Genomic DNA, 16,131 nt, shown 5'->3' with positions numbered 1-16,131 from the left:
GAATGTGTAGACGTCCTAGTGGAATGACGTCCATGATCGAAATCAAGAAACCCACCAGCTGAAGCAATTGACGAGCTGGGACAGATGAAAACTGAGTCAGAGCATTGACTAACTGACATACCTTGACTACCTTCTCTTCTGGAGGAAGCACTAGACCCAAATCTGTCCGAAAATGTTCTCCCAGGAAATTGAAACTCTGACTGGGAATTATCTCTGATTTTCCCCATGAAATCAAAAAACCCAGTCTCAGGAGTAAAAGGATAGACAAATTGGTGTGTTCCTCCAAAAGAGAACGGCAATGATTCTTGATGAGAGAATCGTCTAGGTAGGAATGAATGAGAACTGCCCGAGTATGAAGATACGACACCACCGTCTGAAAAATCCTGGTAAAAACTAGGGGTGCAATAGCCAGGCCAAAAGGCATAGCCTTGAAACTGTAAACCTTGTCTGCCCACACCAGTCTCAGGAAATGACGAAACTTGTGAGAAATAGGGATGTGAAAATAGGCGTCCATCAAATCTAGAGAGGTTGTCCAAGTTCCTAAATGAATTGTCGACCTGATAGACCTGTTGGTCTCCATTTTGAAATGTGGGACCACCAGATACTGATTGAGAACAGAAAGATCTAGAACCGGTCTCATTTTCCCGTTCTTCTTGGGTACCAAGAACAGCCGGGAATAAAACCCTAGATGAAAAGGAGGATTTACCTCCTCCAATACACCCTTCTGAATCAGAATGTTCACTTCGTTTTGTAACAACTGATTCTTTTGAGAATCCTTTGTCACTGACAGATTGATTGGAACAGGAGAAAGAGGAGGCTGTTCCAGAAACTGAAGTTCCAATCCCCTCCGTAAAATCGAAAGTACCCACTTGTCTGAAGTTATCAGAGCCCATTGATCTAGAAAGTGGGACAGCCTGCCCCCCACTGGAAGATGAGGACGAGGAGAAGTATAATTTTCCTCTTCCAGTGGGGAACGATTCAACGGAGGGGACAACACATCACTTACCCTGCTTCTTTCCCTTAACCACTTTAGCTTTCTTCCCACTTGAATAGTTGGGACGAGAAAAAGCTGGCCTCTTCGTAGACTGTGAAGAAGAAGAAGAGGTAGAAGCCTTGGGTTGATGAGAAGACGAAGAAGAAGAAGGATTATTCATCTGAGTAGTTTTGACAAATCTTTTCCCATCAGTGACCTTCACATCCACCTTGACTACAGGAGGGGCCTTATTCACCTCCTCCTGTAACTGCTCTAAGGAAACAGAGAACAACTTGTCCTTAGACAAAGGAGAACTGACAAGTCTCTGCTGAAGAGCTTCAGAGACAGTTGATTTTTCAAGAATCTCCTGTCTCTTAGCAAGAGTAAAGTTGGCCACAGTACCAAGAAGAAGGAATTGAGACATTCCAAGACTCTTGTCTACCTGAAGCAGCATAGACCTCAAATCTGAAAATTCCTCCCCTTTGTCCTTTAACAGAGACCCAGCTGCTGACAAAAAGTGCTCAGCTGTCTCAAGAACAAAAGTCAAACACCTCAGATTATTCTCTGACTTGACATAAGAAGCTTGAGAAAGTCTGAGGCCATCCAAAGGTTTCGAACCAAGCAAACTAGAAAAAGCCCGGTCACAAGCAGGAGCCGATATACCCAAGGAAGATCCATGGATCTCAAAGTCCTTAGATCTACATCTCCCTGGGTAAGAGGCAGGTCCGAAACCAGAGAACTTACTACCACCAGTTTTGCTAGTGTTAGCAAGATTCTCAGCCAGAGAAGAGTTTACAAAAGACAAAGCAGTTGTAAAGTGCCCAGACTCTGGAAAAGAATAATACCCCTTAGACTCTGGCTTGACTATACCTGAGCAAGCCATGAAATCTGAAGGAGTAGAAGAAACCCTAGGTGGAGACGACATGGGCATATCCGACATATTCCTACGAATAGAATAGACCAGACTCCTAAGGCATTCTGGGTTGCCTGAAGCAGGCTCCTTAGGAGCGAAAGCATCTCCCTCTGTGCTTACTACACTATCAACATCAGAAATACCATCTTGGTCCTCCAAAAAGTTACCTTCCTGACTTCTAGGGGCCAAAGAAACTGAGTCGTCTTCCAACAACTGTCTAGGAGGTCTGGGAGGATCCTGTGCAGGATCCTGAGACAGACCCCTAGACTCCATAAGATCAAGCCTGTTACCAAATTCCAAAAACTTAGCATTAACAGTAGCTTGTATCTTGTGAATGGAGGTGGTAAGACTCCTCATCTCATCCTTAAAGGAGGATGACTCTGAAGAGGATCTACCACCAAACCCCTGACCAGACCAAACTGATTGAGCCGAATAAGGATCAAAAGGCTGGGGATAAGGCGGCAAGTTGGGCATTCCCATAGGCATGGGAGGGTATGCAAAATTCATGGGCCACCTAGTCCGAGAAAAGGGGTCACTCCTGATGCCAGCTGGTAGTGTCTCCTGCCTGCTTGTCGTGCAAGCCACAGGAGACGTTGGTATCTCTGCAGGCCTAGTTACGGTATGTGATACCCTGCTAGGCCTAGATAACCTCAACTGACTAGCACCAGGAGTGAAAGGCAAAGTCCTGACAGGAACAGGTTCCGAGTCCTGTTCCAGACCGACACCAGAAACACCTGGAATAAACTCCAAACTTCTATCCCAAAATTCATCTGAATGGGTGGCCGAACGCCAAGGGGACAACAAATTACCATTGGATGTGTGAATTTGACTGTCACTTACCTCTTGGGTACCTGAAGCTGGAATTTTATCCATAATATTCAGATAAAATTAATATAAAATTATCCAAATATACTATAAATATAAACAAAAATATCAATATAAATTACTAAATATATAAATTATCAACTTGTAAAACTGTTTGTGAAAAAATAAACTTTTTCCTCCTCCACAAAAAAACGTGCAGCATGCGTTGTAGAACCGGAAAAAATGATGAAGGTTTAGGACACACAGGTGTCAGGTGGGAGAGGTTGTCACGGGGTCATGGTTTCTTTTTCTGGCTGGTTTCCGGTTGAATAATGCAGCGAGTGGACTGATATCTAAATTTATGAAGGTGAGGTATTTAATGTAATAAAAATCACTTTTCATACAAAATTTTAACGCGATGTATGGAACGAGTGCAATCGGGCTATTCAAAAGGGATTCTGCTCCATCTTATACACTTTTTCAACCGTCTGACTGCTTTATTGTTATTGTTGGCATGGTAAAAGGGTTTAACTTATTTTTATCTTTGTATGAGATACCCATTAGAGTCGATATATAGGTACCGTGTCCGACGGTAGTCAAGGTCGTTAAATATTCTGAATACAAAAAAGTGAATATTTTTCTGACATTGACCTTATACATGCTGCGTGTGTGTGTGTGTGTGTGTATATGTATCTTGTTTTTGTTTCGCCGGTATTTTTTTTTTTTTTTTTTTTTTTACACTGGAGCACCATTACAGATTTTGAAGAAAAAAACCCATGAAATCGACATTGCACGAAATATTCATATGTTACTATGTAAAGACAAGAAGTGTTCTAATTGTATTCAATAGGATCGCAGCGGTTCCTGCCGTACGTGATAGCCAGTAAAACAAATGAGAAGGTAGGAATGTGAATTTTCAATGACGTTTATATTATTATATAAATGACATACGTGTATCTTAAAACGAAGAAAGATTATCAAAAATCGACAAGAGAAACCGAGAAAAAAAAATTGCCTACAATGCCGTAACAGCGACATTACACAGCTGTTTGCCGTGACCAGGATTCGAACCTGGGTTGTCGCGGCCACAACGCGAAGTACTAACCACTATACGATCACGGCTATGACTTGCAGACAGAATGTATGTGGCAAAAATTGGGTATTTAAAATTAAGGCTGATTTTAACACGTTGTCGGTACCTTTTTGGTAAAATCACTTTTCATACAAAATTTTAACGCGATGTATGGAACGAGTGCAATCGGGCTATTCAAAAGGGATTCTGCTCCATCTTATACACTTTTTCAACCGTCTGACTGCTTTATTGTTATTGTTGGCATGGTAAAAGGGTTTAACTTATTTTTATCTTTGTATGAGATACCCATTAGAGTCGATATATAGGTACCGTGTCCGACGGTAGTCAAGGTCGTTAAATATTCTGAATACAAAAAAGTGAATATTTTTCTGACATTGACCTTATACATGCTGCGTGTGTGTGTGTGTGTGTATATGTATCTTGTTTTTGTTTCGCCGGTATTTTTTTTTTTTTTTTTTTTTACACTGGAGCACCATTACAGATTTTGAAGAAAAAAACCCATGAAATCGACATTGCACGAAATATTCATATGTTACTATGTAAAGACAAGAAGTGTTCTAATTGTATTCAATAGGATCGCAGCGGTTCCTGCCGTACGTGATAGCCAGTAAAACAAATGAGAAGGTAGGAATGTGAATTTTCAATGACGTTTATATTATTATATAAATGACATACGTGTATCTTAAAACGAAGAAAGATTATCAAAAATCGACAAGAGAAACCGAGAAAAAAAAAATTGCCTACAATGCCGTAACAGCGACATTACACAGCTGTTTGCCGTGACCAGGATTCGAACCTGGGTTGTCGCGGCCACAACGCGAAGTACTAACCACTATACGATCACGGCTATGACTTGCAGACAGAATGTATGTGGCAAAAATTGGGTATTTAAAATTAAGGCTGATTTTAACACGTTGTCGGTACCTTTTTGGTAAAATCACTTTTCATACAAAATTTTAACGCGATATGTATGGAACGAGTGCAATCGGGCTATTCAAAAGGGATTCTGCTCCATCTTATACACTTTTTCAACCGTCTGACTGCTTTATTGTTATTGTTGGCATGGTAAAAGGGTTTAACTTATTTTTATCTTTGTATGAGATACCCATTAGAGTCGATAGGTACCGTGTCCGACGGTAGTCAAGGTCGTTAAATATTCTGAATACAAAAAAGTGAATATTTTTCTGACATTGACCTTATACATGCTGCGTGTGTGTGTGTGTGTGTGTGTATATGTATCTTGTTTTTGTTTCGCCGGTATATTTTTTTTTTTTTTTTACACTGGAGCACCATTACAGATTTTGAAGAAAAAAACCCATGAAATCGACATTGCACGAAATATTCATATGTTACTATGTAAAGACAAGAAGTGTTCTAATTGTATTCAATAGGATCGCAGCGGTTCCTGCCGTACGTGATAGCCAGTAAAACAAATGAGAAGGTAGGAATGTGAATTTTCAATGACGTTTATATTATTATATAAATGACATACGTGTATCTTAAAACGAAGAAAGATTATCAAAAATCGACAAGAGAAACCGAGAAAAAAAAAATTGCCTACAATGCCGTAACAGCGACATTACACAGCTGTTTGCCGTGACCAGGATTCGAACCTGGGTTGTCGCGGCCACAACGCGAAGTACTAACCACTATACGATCACGGCTATGACTTGCAGACAGAATGTATGTGGCAAAAACTGGGTATTTAAAATTAAGGCTGATTTTAACACGTTGTCGGTACCTTTTTGGTAAAATCACTTTTCATACAAAATTTTAACGCGATGTATGGAACGAGTGCAATCGGGCTATTCAAAAGGGATTCTGCTCCATCTTATACACTTTTTCAACCGTCTGACTGCTTTATTGTTATTGTTGGCATGGTAAAAGGGTTTAACTTATTTTTATCTTTGTATGAGATACCCATTAGAGTCGATAGGTACCGTGTCCGACGGTAGTCAAGGTCGTTAAATATTCTGAATACAATTAAAAACCAATTCTTCAGAGAGCAATTGAAGGTCTTTCCACCTCGATAATTAGAATGAAATTGAGAAAAAGATGTTAGAAAGGGTCACTCCTTGTTGATGTAATTTGGTACCTCAACTGATATAGAAAAATAAGATTAATAAGTATATGCAGAAGACTTAATTGTTTTATAATGAACAAAAACAAATTTAAAGCAAAGGTCAAAATCTAGAACGTCAAGTTGACCTTTGACCTTGACCTCAATTTCAAGGTCATAGGTCAGTGATCTCAAATCAAAAGACCCCAGGTCAATCACTTGTATGGTTGAAAAGAAATATCGATTTCAAAGACAAAAGGGGAGAAAACTCATAAAAGGGTTGACCAAAACACTTCGACTTAAATGGGTTGAAGTTGCCCCTTGTTGTAAACAATAATTTGGCAAACACATCGTATCATTAACTGTTACATTTTCTTTTGAATAACGATAACAAGCAAAAATCAAAATTTATAACATGACCTTGACCTTTGACCTTGACCTCAATTTGAAGGTCATGGGTCAGTGAACTTAAATTAGAAGGTCCCAGGTCAATCACTTGTATGGTTGTGGAGAAATAATGATTTCAAATACATAAGGGGAGAAAACTCCTATAAGGGTTAACCAAAACACTTCGACTGATTAATTTGAAGTTGCGCCTTATTGTAAACAGTGATTTTGCAAACATATCATATCATTAACTGTTACAGTTTCTTTTGAATAACGATAACAAGCAAAATTCAAAATTTATAACATGACCTTGACCTTTAACCTTGACCTCAATTTTCTTTATTTGGACCAAGGACTTCATATCAAAAGACTGTAGGCCTCTACAACTTATACTGTATGAATTAACCCAACATATCGTTTATTTTAAATTTTCAAAGGGAAATAACTCCCATAAGATGTCTTCTGATTCCCTCAGTCAAAGTAAAACAAATCATTCTTAAGAGTAGACGAACAATTTGGTGAAAACAGTTTGTAAAAATCTTATACGGTTTTAGAGATATAGCGATAACAAGAAAAAGGGGACACGGGGAGATAACTCCTATAAGAATAAGTGTTCGGTCACACAGGGTGAGTTTTGAAACCTCCATTACTGAACAACATCGTTGGCCAAACATCCATTAGATATGTTGTAAAACAAAAAAGCATCTCAGACGGCAGAAGAAAAAAAAAAAAAAAAAAAAAAAAAAAAAAAAATAATCAGAAGAAAAACAAAAGGTCTTTCCACGAAAAGTGGAAAGACCTAAAAAAGTGAATATTTTTCTGACATTGACCTTATACATGCTGCGTGTGTGTGTGTGTGTGTATATGTATCTTGTTTTTGTTTCGCCGGTATTTTTTTTTTTTTTTTTTACACTGGAGCACCATTACAGATTTTGATGAAAAAAACCCATGAAATCGACATTGCACGAAATATTCATATGTTACTATGTAAAGACAAGAAGTGTTCTAATTGTATTCAATAGGATCGCAGCGGTTCCTGCCGTACGTGATAGCCAGTAAAACAAATGAGAAGGTAGGAATGTGAATTTTCAATGACGTTTATATTATTATATAAATGACATACGTGTATCTTAAAACGAAGAAAGATTATCAAAAATCGACAAGAGAAACCGAGAAAAAAAAATTGCCTACAATGCCGTAACAGCGACATTACACAGCTGTTTGCCGTGACCAGGATTCGAACCTGGGTTGTCGCGGCCACAACGCGAAGTACTAACCACTATACGACCACGGCTATGACTTGCAGACAGAATGTATGTGGCAAAAACTGGGTATTTAAAATTAAGGCTGATTTTAACACGTTGTCGGTACCTTTTTGGTAAAATCCCTTTTCATACAAAATTTTAACGCGATGTATGGAACGAGTGCAATCGGGCTATTCAAAAGGGATTCTGCTCCATCTTATACACTTTTTCAACCGTCTGACTGCTTTATTGTTATTGTTGGCATGGTAAAAGGGTTTAACTTATTTTTATCTTTGTATGAGATACCCATTAGAGTCGATATATAGGTACCGTGTCCGACGGTAGTCAAGGTCGTTAAATATTCTGAATACAAAAAAGTGAATATTTTTCTGACATTGACCTTATACATGCTGCGTGTGTGTGTGTGTGTGTGTATATGTATCTTGTTTTTGTTTCGCCGGTATTTTTTTTTTTTTTTTTTTTACACTGGAGCACCATTACAGATTTTGAAGAAAAAAACCCATGAAATCGACATTGCACGAAATATTCATATGTTACTATGTAAAGACAAGAAGTGTTCTAATTGTATTCAATAGGATCGCAGCGGTTCCTGCCGTACGTGATAGCCAGTAAAACAAATGAGAAGGTAGGAATGTGAATTTTCAATGACGTTTATATTATTATATAAATGACATACGTGTATCTTAAAACGAAGAAAGATTATCAAAAATCGACAAGAGAAACCGAGAAAAAAAAAATTGCCTACAATGCCGTAACAGCGACATTACACAGCTGTTTGCCGTGACCAGGATTCGAACCTGGGTTGTCGCGGCCACAACGCGAAGTACTAACCACTATACTTTTTTTTTTTATCTTTATTAAAATAAGACATCATATTATACACCTTAAAATACATAAAACATTATCACAAGTGTCAATATCAATTCAAAATGTCTATAACATTCAATTTCAAGCTTCTTTATAAATGTCTACATGACACAATCATTTTAGATATTCAAATTTCTACAATTTAAATATTATATCATCATCTACTTCTTTAACCAGAAGATTATCAAGCAAAAATTTCTTTTCAAACAAAGAATTCATTTTACATTTTTGACACATATACACATAAAAGTACATGACATAATGTTTCAGTGTGTACTTGAAAAGTTGAACTAAATTTACATTTGTTTTGCCATTCATTATAATATTCCTTCTTCTAAATATACAATATCTTGCAGTTGAAAGCAAAAAGTTAACAAAACAGTCATTTACACCTTTCATTTTCCAATTTAACCCAAATAGTAGCAAATGTTCACTCTGTACAGCACTTATTTTGTCAGAATCACAATTTTCAAATAATTTTACAAACAATTCAGACAAATAGTTATGAAATTCTAAAAGTTCATCACAGTTTATAAACATATGTAAAAGATCTTCAATTTCACTACCACAAACATCACATAAATCATCATCAGACCATCCAATTCTTTTGAATTTACTTTTAGTAAATATACAATTATGAAGTATTTTGTAATCTAGTTCAATAAACTTTGCAGGTTTCCAGAATAAATTTACATTACACCACATTATTCTAAAGTCATTATCATCAATATTGAACAGTGTTTTCCACATTTCAACACCACATGGATCTTTACAAATATCATCTAGTAAACAATTATACAGCTTATTAACAGTACACAATGGTAACTCAAATGGTACATGATTAATAATAACAGAAATGTCTATTGTTCTTTTTGTATTCCTATGATGCAATTCACTTTGCACGGTCTGCTTCCAGTCATCAGGTATAGCACATATTAAACAATGATAACGATCAATTACATTATTTACATTTGCATTTTCAAATACATTTTGTATTATTTCAACAATAGCACAATCAGGCAAAAACCCTGTTTTAACCTCATAACATATATCCTTAAGAGTGATAATACCAGCATTTATAAAATCATACCAAAGTATTGGTTTATCCTTCAGAACAATCTCCGGATTCCTAAACAGTGGTTGATCATATATATTTTCTACACTTAATTTCAATTCAGACTTCTGTCTCAAGATATACCAAGCTTCTAACATTTCTATATACACAGTCGGTAAACATTTTAACTCACAATGTGGTACTTGAATAAACAATACTTCTAAACCAAGATTCATATTATAAATCTTTGACACAAAATATTTAAAAGTATGCTTCCATAGTACATCATATTCATCATTTATCAATCTTCCTAAAAACTTTAGTCTAAATGCATGTATTTTACATTTCATGTCAACTAATTGCAAACCTCCATTACATTTAGGATTTATTATAACATTATAATTCACCAAATGAGATCTCTTATTCCATACAAAATTAACACATAAAATCTTTATCTCATTATAAGCCCATTCTGGGATAGAGGATACAAAAAGCGTATACCAAAATCTAGACATCATTAACGTATTTACAACAACAACTCTACCCTGCAAGGTTAATTGCCTTTGTAACCATATATTCAAAAGAGATTTTAATTTTGATATCTTTTCTTTCCAATTTAGATCATCACATATATTTCTATTTTTTCCAACATAAACACCAAGTAACTGTACATTATTATCACATACTTGTAAACCATACTCCTGTTTTTCTACAGGTGACAAATCTCCCTTTCCAACACACAAAATTTCAGATTTTTGTCTATTAATTTTAGCACCAGTTGCTTTACTATATAAATCAAAAACTTTGAAAACTTCTGATATAGATTGTTTATTACAAACAGATAAAGTTGTATCGTCTGCATGCTGAAAAATTAGTCCTTCTTTTCCACTATTTGGAACAACAATACCTTTTATCAAATCATTTTTAACAATCTTACTATGTAAAGGCTCAGCAGCTAAAACATACAATAATGCACTTATAGGACAGCCTTGTCTAATACCATTCTTAATACAAAAATAGTTTGTTAAGAAACCATTGCATTTTACTGCACTATTAATACCATTATAAAATATTTCTATCCATTTGATAAATTTATCTCCAAAACCATATCTTTTCAAAACCTTCAATAAATATGAGTGGCTCACTCTATCAAAAGCCTTTTCTTGGTCAATTTTAATAATATAACCTTCAAGTTCATCTCTTTCAATAATTTCTATGATATCTCTAACATTTGCTACATTATTAGATATATCTCGACCCATTATACAACAAGTTTGGTCAACAGAAACAATTTTTGGTAATACAGTTTTAAATCTATTTGCCATTATTCTGGCCAAAATTTTATAATCAACCTGTAACAGAGATATCGGTCTATAATTTTTAAGCGATCTTCTGTCACCTTTTTTCTTAAATACAAGACTTATAACACCACATTTCATTGATCTACTTAAAAATCCCTTTTGTTGAATAGTATTATACAGTTTCATAAGTACATACTTAAGCTCAGAATAAAAATGACAATAAAACTCAACAGTAAGTCCATCTGATCCTGGACTTTTATTTTTGGACATTTGAGATAATGCTTTTATTATTTCATCAAACGAAATATCTGACTCACATAATTGATGATCATTTTCATCTATTTTTACATCTACACAATCTAATAATTCATTCATTTTTATATCATCAGTATTAACACAAGTATACAATTCTTTATAAAAATCATATTGCAAATCTAAAATACCATTAATGTCATTAACACATTCATTATTCACATTCAACAATTCCTTTACAGAATTATTCTCCTGTTTATATTTTTCTAAATTTAAAAAATATTTTGTATTTTTGTCTGATTCCACAGCCCAAACAGCTTTAGATCTGAGAACAGCACCTCTACATTTTTCCAATTCATATTGAGACAATTCTAATCTCAAACTTTCCAATTTAGCTATATCAATATCATTGCCGTTGGCAGCTTTTTCACATAAATTATTAATTTGCTTTTCTAATCTAAAATAATCTCTTCTATTTTCTTTAGCTATAGAAGAAGAAAAGATTTGGGAATATCTTTTAATTTTATACTTTAGATTATCCCACCATATCAAAATATCTCTTTCATATAATTCATTTTCTTTTTCTACAGTTATAATTTCCTTAACTCTTCTAACATACTGTTCATTATGTAAAAGTGTATTGTTAAGAATCCACAAACCAGGACCCTTTTCTATATTATTACAGTTTACATTCAATATAACAAAAGCATGATCACTTAAACTAGTTAAGTTATAATATACATTTTGAATACATGGTGACAACTGTCTACTAACTAAAAAATAATCTATCCTACTCTGTTGTAATTCATTATTACTAATACGTTTCCATGAAAATATTCTACTGTGTGTGTTTCTAGCACGCCACACATCATACACATTATTATTATTAACTATTTCATATAATTTTCTACATGGTTCATCTACAATATGTTTTGTTTTGCCACCTCTGTCTAAATGAGACAAACTAGTATTGAAGTCGCCTCCAATAATCAGATTGTCCATATTCTCCGTATACAGTTTTACAAATTCAAAGAACTCTGATCTTTCAGTTACCGTATTTGGCGCATATAAAGATATAATATTATACAATTTTTCATTCTCAATAAATGTTACATGTAAAAATCTACCTTTTTCATCAGAATAAACAAATTTTATTTTATCTTTACAATAATTATTTGAAAGTACAGCAACACCTTGTCTACAATTCAAACCATTATTACAAGTGATTTTACCTGGATATAAATGCTTAATACTATCTATATAACTATTATCCCAAAAAGTCTCCTGTAAAAGTACAATACTAATTTTTTTATCATCAATAACACTAACAAAGTTCTGAAAATTATTTACACATCTAAGACCATTACAATTAAATGAACATATAAGCACCATTGCAAAAATGAAATAAAATAAAATTACATATTTATCCATTGTTTACATCTTAGTACTTTCACAAGTTTGACCTACAGATCTAACACCTTTACCATCTAGATTAGGAGGAGGGTTTAACCTTGATCTCCTTTCAAGCTTTCTCTGTTTTTTTTTTAATTTTCGAGCTTCCTTAGCACTAATAAACTGACCAACAATTTTAATATCAACATCACTATTTGTATCCAGTATTTCTACTGAACTTTCATACCCATCACCAGAACAGACAGACAATTCTTCATTTTCTTTTGCACCTTCAGTGGTGATAACTTCATCACCAACCGGGGTGCTAATCATTTCATTCAATGAGAGACTATTATCCATATCAACATCATTAATTCCACCACTCTCTCCTACAACAGCATCGCAGGAGAGACTGGTGTCATCATCTCTCTTGATTTTTTTACCTTCACTTAATTCCCTGTCTGTTCCAGCTACAATATTTTCACTAACAACTATGTCATTTTCAATTGAACCATCTGTTCTATAATCATCATTGTCACCAGTACCATCCTCTGAAATCGGACGCTTCCTCTTTAAACCATCTTGAACACCATTTTGCTCATTGTGCACTTCTACGTCCACTACTGTTAGCTTTGAGACTTCTGTTTTTCGCACTTTTTCTAAACCACCACTGTCCTGTTGTTCTTCACCTTCAATACATTTTTCACTCAGTTTACTTTCATTGTCATGAACATTTTCACTGAAAGTAGACTTTACGAAAGTTTCTGTATCCTCCTCATCTGCACTATTTACATCTGGTCTTATTTGTATTATAACGTCTGAATTGCTGTCATTAGCTACCATACAAATACAATCTTTTGATGGTTGATCACATTCTGTGCATCGACATACACACGGAACTTTGAAACAATCATTACAAGGACAAACGCACGGGTCACTTCGGCAATTGTGACATTTACATACACATGGAACTGTGTCACATGTGTAGCAAGTACATGTACATTTCAAGTTTGCATTTCCGCAAATTCTACATTTACACATGCAGAAATATTCTCCACAGTCCGGACAATTTTTATTATTTTCTTCTCGGTTACGGTTTTCACGTTCCCATCTGGCTGAAGGCTTACAAACACATTTCAACGGCAAATTACGGCAAAATTTACACTTTTTTGCTCGACAACTTTTCAATGCATGTCCAGTTTCTCCACAACCATAACACAGAAAATGTAGACAATCTTTTCTCATGTGCTCAGGAGACGAACACTCTGAGCAAACCTTTGTTTGGTTGTTATGAACCACACGATAGTATTTGGTATCGGTGCCAAATTTAAAAGGCATTGACCACGGCAGGGCTACTACCCCTGGAGGAAACTTACACCTCATGAATCGTGTGCCATCAGCAACCTGAGTCCCAGGTACGGTTCGTGTGACCAGGATTCGAACCTGGGTTGTCGCGGCCACAACGCGAAGTACTAACCACTATACGATCACGGCTATGACTTACAGACAGAATGTATGTGGCAAAAATTGGGTATTTAAAATTAAGGCTGATTTTAACACGTTGTCGGTACCTTTTTGGTAAAATCACTTTTCATACAAAATTTTAACGCGATATGTATGGAACGAGTGCAATCGGGCTATTCAAAAGGGATTCTGCTCCATCTTATACACTTTTTCAACCGTCTGACTGCTTTATTGTTATTGTTGGCATGGTAAAAGGGTTTAACTTATTTTTATCTTTGTATGAGATACCCATTAGAGTCGATAGGTACCGTGTCCGACGGTAGTCAAGGTCGTTAAATATTCTGAATACAAAAAAGTGAATATTTTTCTGACATTGACCTTATACATGCTGCGTGTGTGTGTGTGTGTGTATATGTATCTTGTTTTTGTTTCGCCGGTATTTTTTTTTTTTTTTTTTTTTTACACTGGAGCACCATTACAGATTTTGAAGAAAAAAACCCATGAAATCGACATTGCACGAAATATTCATATGTTACTATGTAAAGACAAGAAGTGTTCTAATTGTATTCAATAGGATCGCAGCGGTTCCTGCCGTACGTGATAGCCAGTAAAACAAATGAGAAGGTAGGAATGTGAATTTTCAATGACGTTTATATTATTATATAAATGACATACGTGTATCTTAAAACGAAGAAAGATTATCAAAAATCGACAAGAGAAACCGAGAAAAAAAAATTGCCTACAATGCCGTAACAGCGACATTACACAGCTGTTTGCCGTGACCAGGATTCGAACCTGGGTTGTCGCGGCCACAACGCGAAGTACTAACCACTATACGATCACGGCTATGACTTGCAGACAGAATGTATGTGGCAAAAATTGGGTATTTAAAATTAAGGCTGATTTTAACACGTTGTCGGTACCTTTTTGGTAAAATCACTTTTCATACAAAATTTTAACGCGATATGTATGGAACGAGTGCAATCGGGCTATTCAAAAGGGATTCTGCTCCATCTTATACACTTTTTCAACCGTCTGACTGCTTTATTGTTATTGTTGGCATGGTAAAAGGGTTTAACTTATTTTTATCTTTGTATGAGATACCCATTAGAGTCGATAGGTACCGTGTCCGACGGTAGTCAAGGTCGTTAAATATTCTGAATACAAAAAAGTGAATATTTTTCTGACATTGACCTTATACATGCTGCGTGTGTGTGTGTGTGTGTATATGTATCTTGTTTTTGTTTCGCCGGTATTTTTTTTTTTTTTTTTTTTTTTACACTGGAGCACCATTACAGATTTTGAAGAAAAAAACCCATGAAATCGACATTGCACGAAATATTCATATGTTACTATGTAAAGACAAGAAGTGTTCTAATTGTATTCAATAGGATCGCAGCGGTTCCTGCCGTACGTGATAGCCAGTAAAACAAATGAGAAGGTAGGAATGTGAATTTTCAATGACGTTTATATTATTATATAAATGACATACGTGTATCTTAAAACGAAGAAAGATTATCAAAAATCGACAAGAGAAACCGAGAAAAAAAAAATTGCCTACAATGCCGTAACAGCGACATTACACAGCTGTTTGCCGTGACCAGGATTCGAACCTGGGTTGTCGCGGCCACAACGCGAAGTACTAACCACTATACGATCACGGCTATGACTTGCAGACAGAATGTATGTGGCAAAAATTGGGTATTTAAAATTAAGGCTGATTTTAACACGTTGTCGGTACCTTTTTGGTAAAATCACTTTTCATACAAAATTTTAACGCGATATGTATGGAACGAGTGCAATCGGGCTATTCAAAAGGGATTCTGCTCCATCTTATACACTTTTTCAACCGTCTGACTGCTTTATTGTTATTGTTGGCATGGTAAAAGGGTTTAACTTATTTTTATCTTTGTATGAGATACCCATTAGAGTCGATAGGTACCGTGTCCGACGGTAGTCAAGGTCGTTAAATATTCTGAATACAAAAAAGTGAATATTTTTCTGACATTGACCTTATACATGCTGCGTGTGTGTGTGTGTGTGTGTATATGTATCTTGTTTTTGTTTCGCCGGTATTTTTTTTTTTTTTTTTTTTTTTACACTGGAGCACCATTACAGATTTTGAAGAAAAAAACCCATGAAATCGACATTGCACGAAATATTCATATGTTACTATGTAAAGACAAGAAGTGTTCTAATTGTATTCAATAGGATCGCAGCGGTTCCTGCCGTACGTGATAGCCAGTAAAACAAATGAGAAGGTAGGAATGTGAATTTTCAATGACGTTTATATTATTATATAAATGA

General features: G+C 35.3%; 5 non-coding genes across 5 annotated transcripts; all 5 read right to left on the bottom strand.

Moving 5' to 3' along the window:
* Nucleotides 1-3,740: 3,740 nt before the first annotated feature.
* On the bottom strand, nucleotides 3,741-3,812 carry Trnah-gug (transfer RNA histidin (anticodon GUG)). The gene has a single exon. It is a non-coding gene; the product is annotated as a tRNA-His (tRNA).
* Nucleotides 3,813-4,558: 746 nt separating this feature from the next.
* On the bottom strand, nucleotides 4,559-4,630 carry Trnah-gug (transfer RNA histidin (anticodon GUG)). The gene has a single exon. It is a non-coding gene; the product is annotated as a tRNA-His (tRNA).
* Nucleotides 4,631-5,375: 745 nt separating this feature from the next.
* Trnah-gug (transfer RNA histidin (anticodon GUG)) lies at nucleotides 5,376-5,447 on the bottom strand. Its single transcript has one exon. It is a non-coding gene; the product is annotated as a tRNA-His (tRNA).
* A 9,151-nt stretch (nucleotides 5,448-14,598) lies between these two features.
* On the bottom strand, nucleotides 14,599-14,670 carry Trnah-gug (transfer RNA histidin (anticodon GUG)). Its single transcript has one exon. It is a non-coding gene; the product is annotated as a tRNA-His (tRNA).
* A 746-nt stretch (nucleotides 14,671-15,416) lies between these two features.
* Nucleotides 15,417-15,488, bottom strand: Trnah-gug (transfer RNA histidin (anticodon GUG)). The gene has a single exon. It is a non-coding gene; the product is annotated as a tRNA-His (tRNA).
* Between the last annotated feature and the right edge of the window lie 643 nt (nucleotides 15,489-16,131).

The sequence above is a fragment of the Mytilus edulis genome, chromosome 6 (assembly GCF_963676685.1).
Source record: "Mytilus edulis chromosome 6, xbMytEdul2.2, whole genome shotgun sequence".
In the NCBI taxonomy this organism is placed as follows: domain Eukaryota; kingdom Metazoa; phylum Mollusca; class Bivalvia; order Mytilida; family Mytilidae; genus Mytilus; species Mytilus edulis.
Note: the sequence above shows the minus strand (reverse complement) of the source record. Positions and strands in the feature narration are given on the sequence as shown.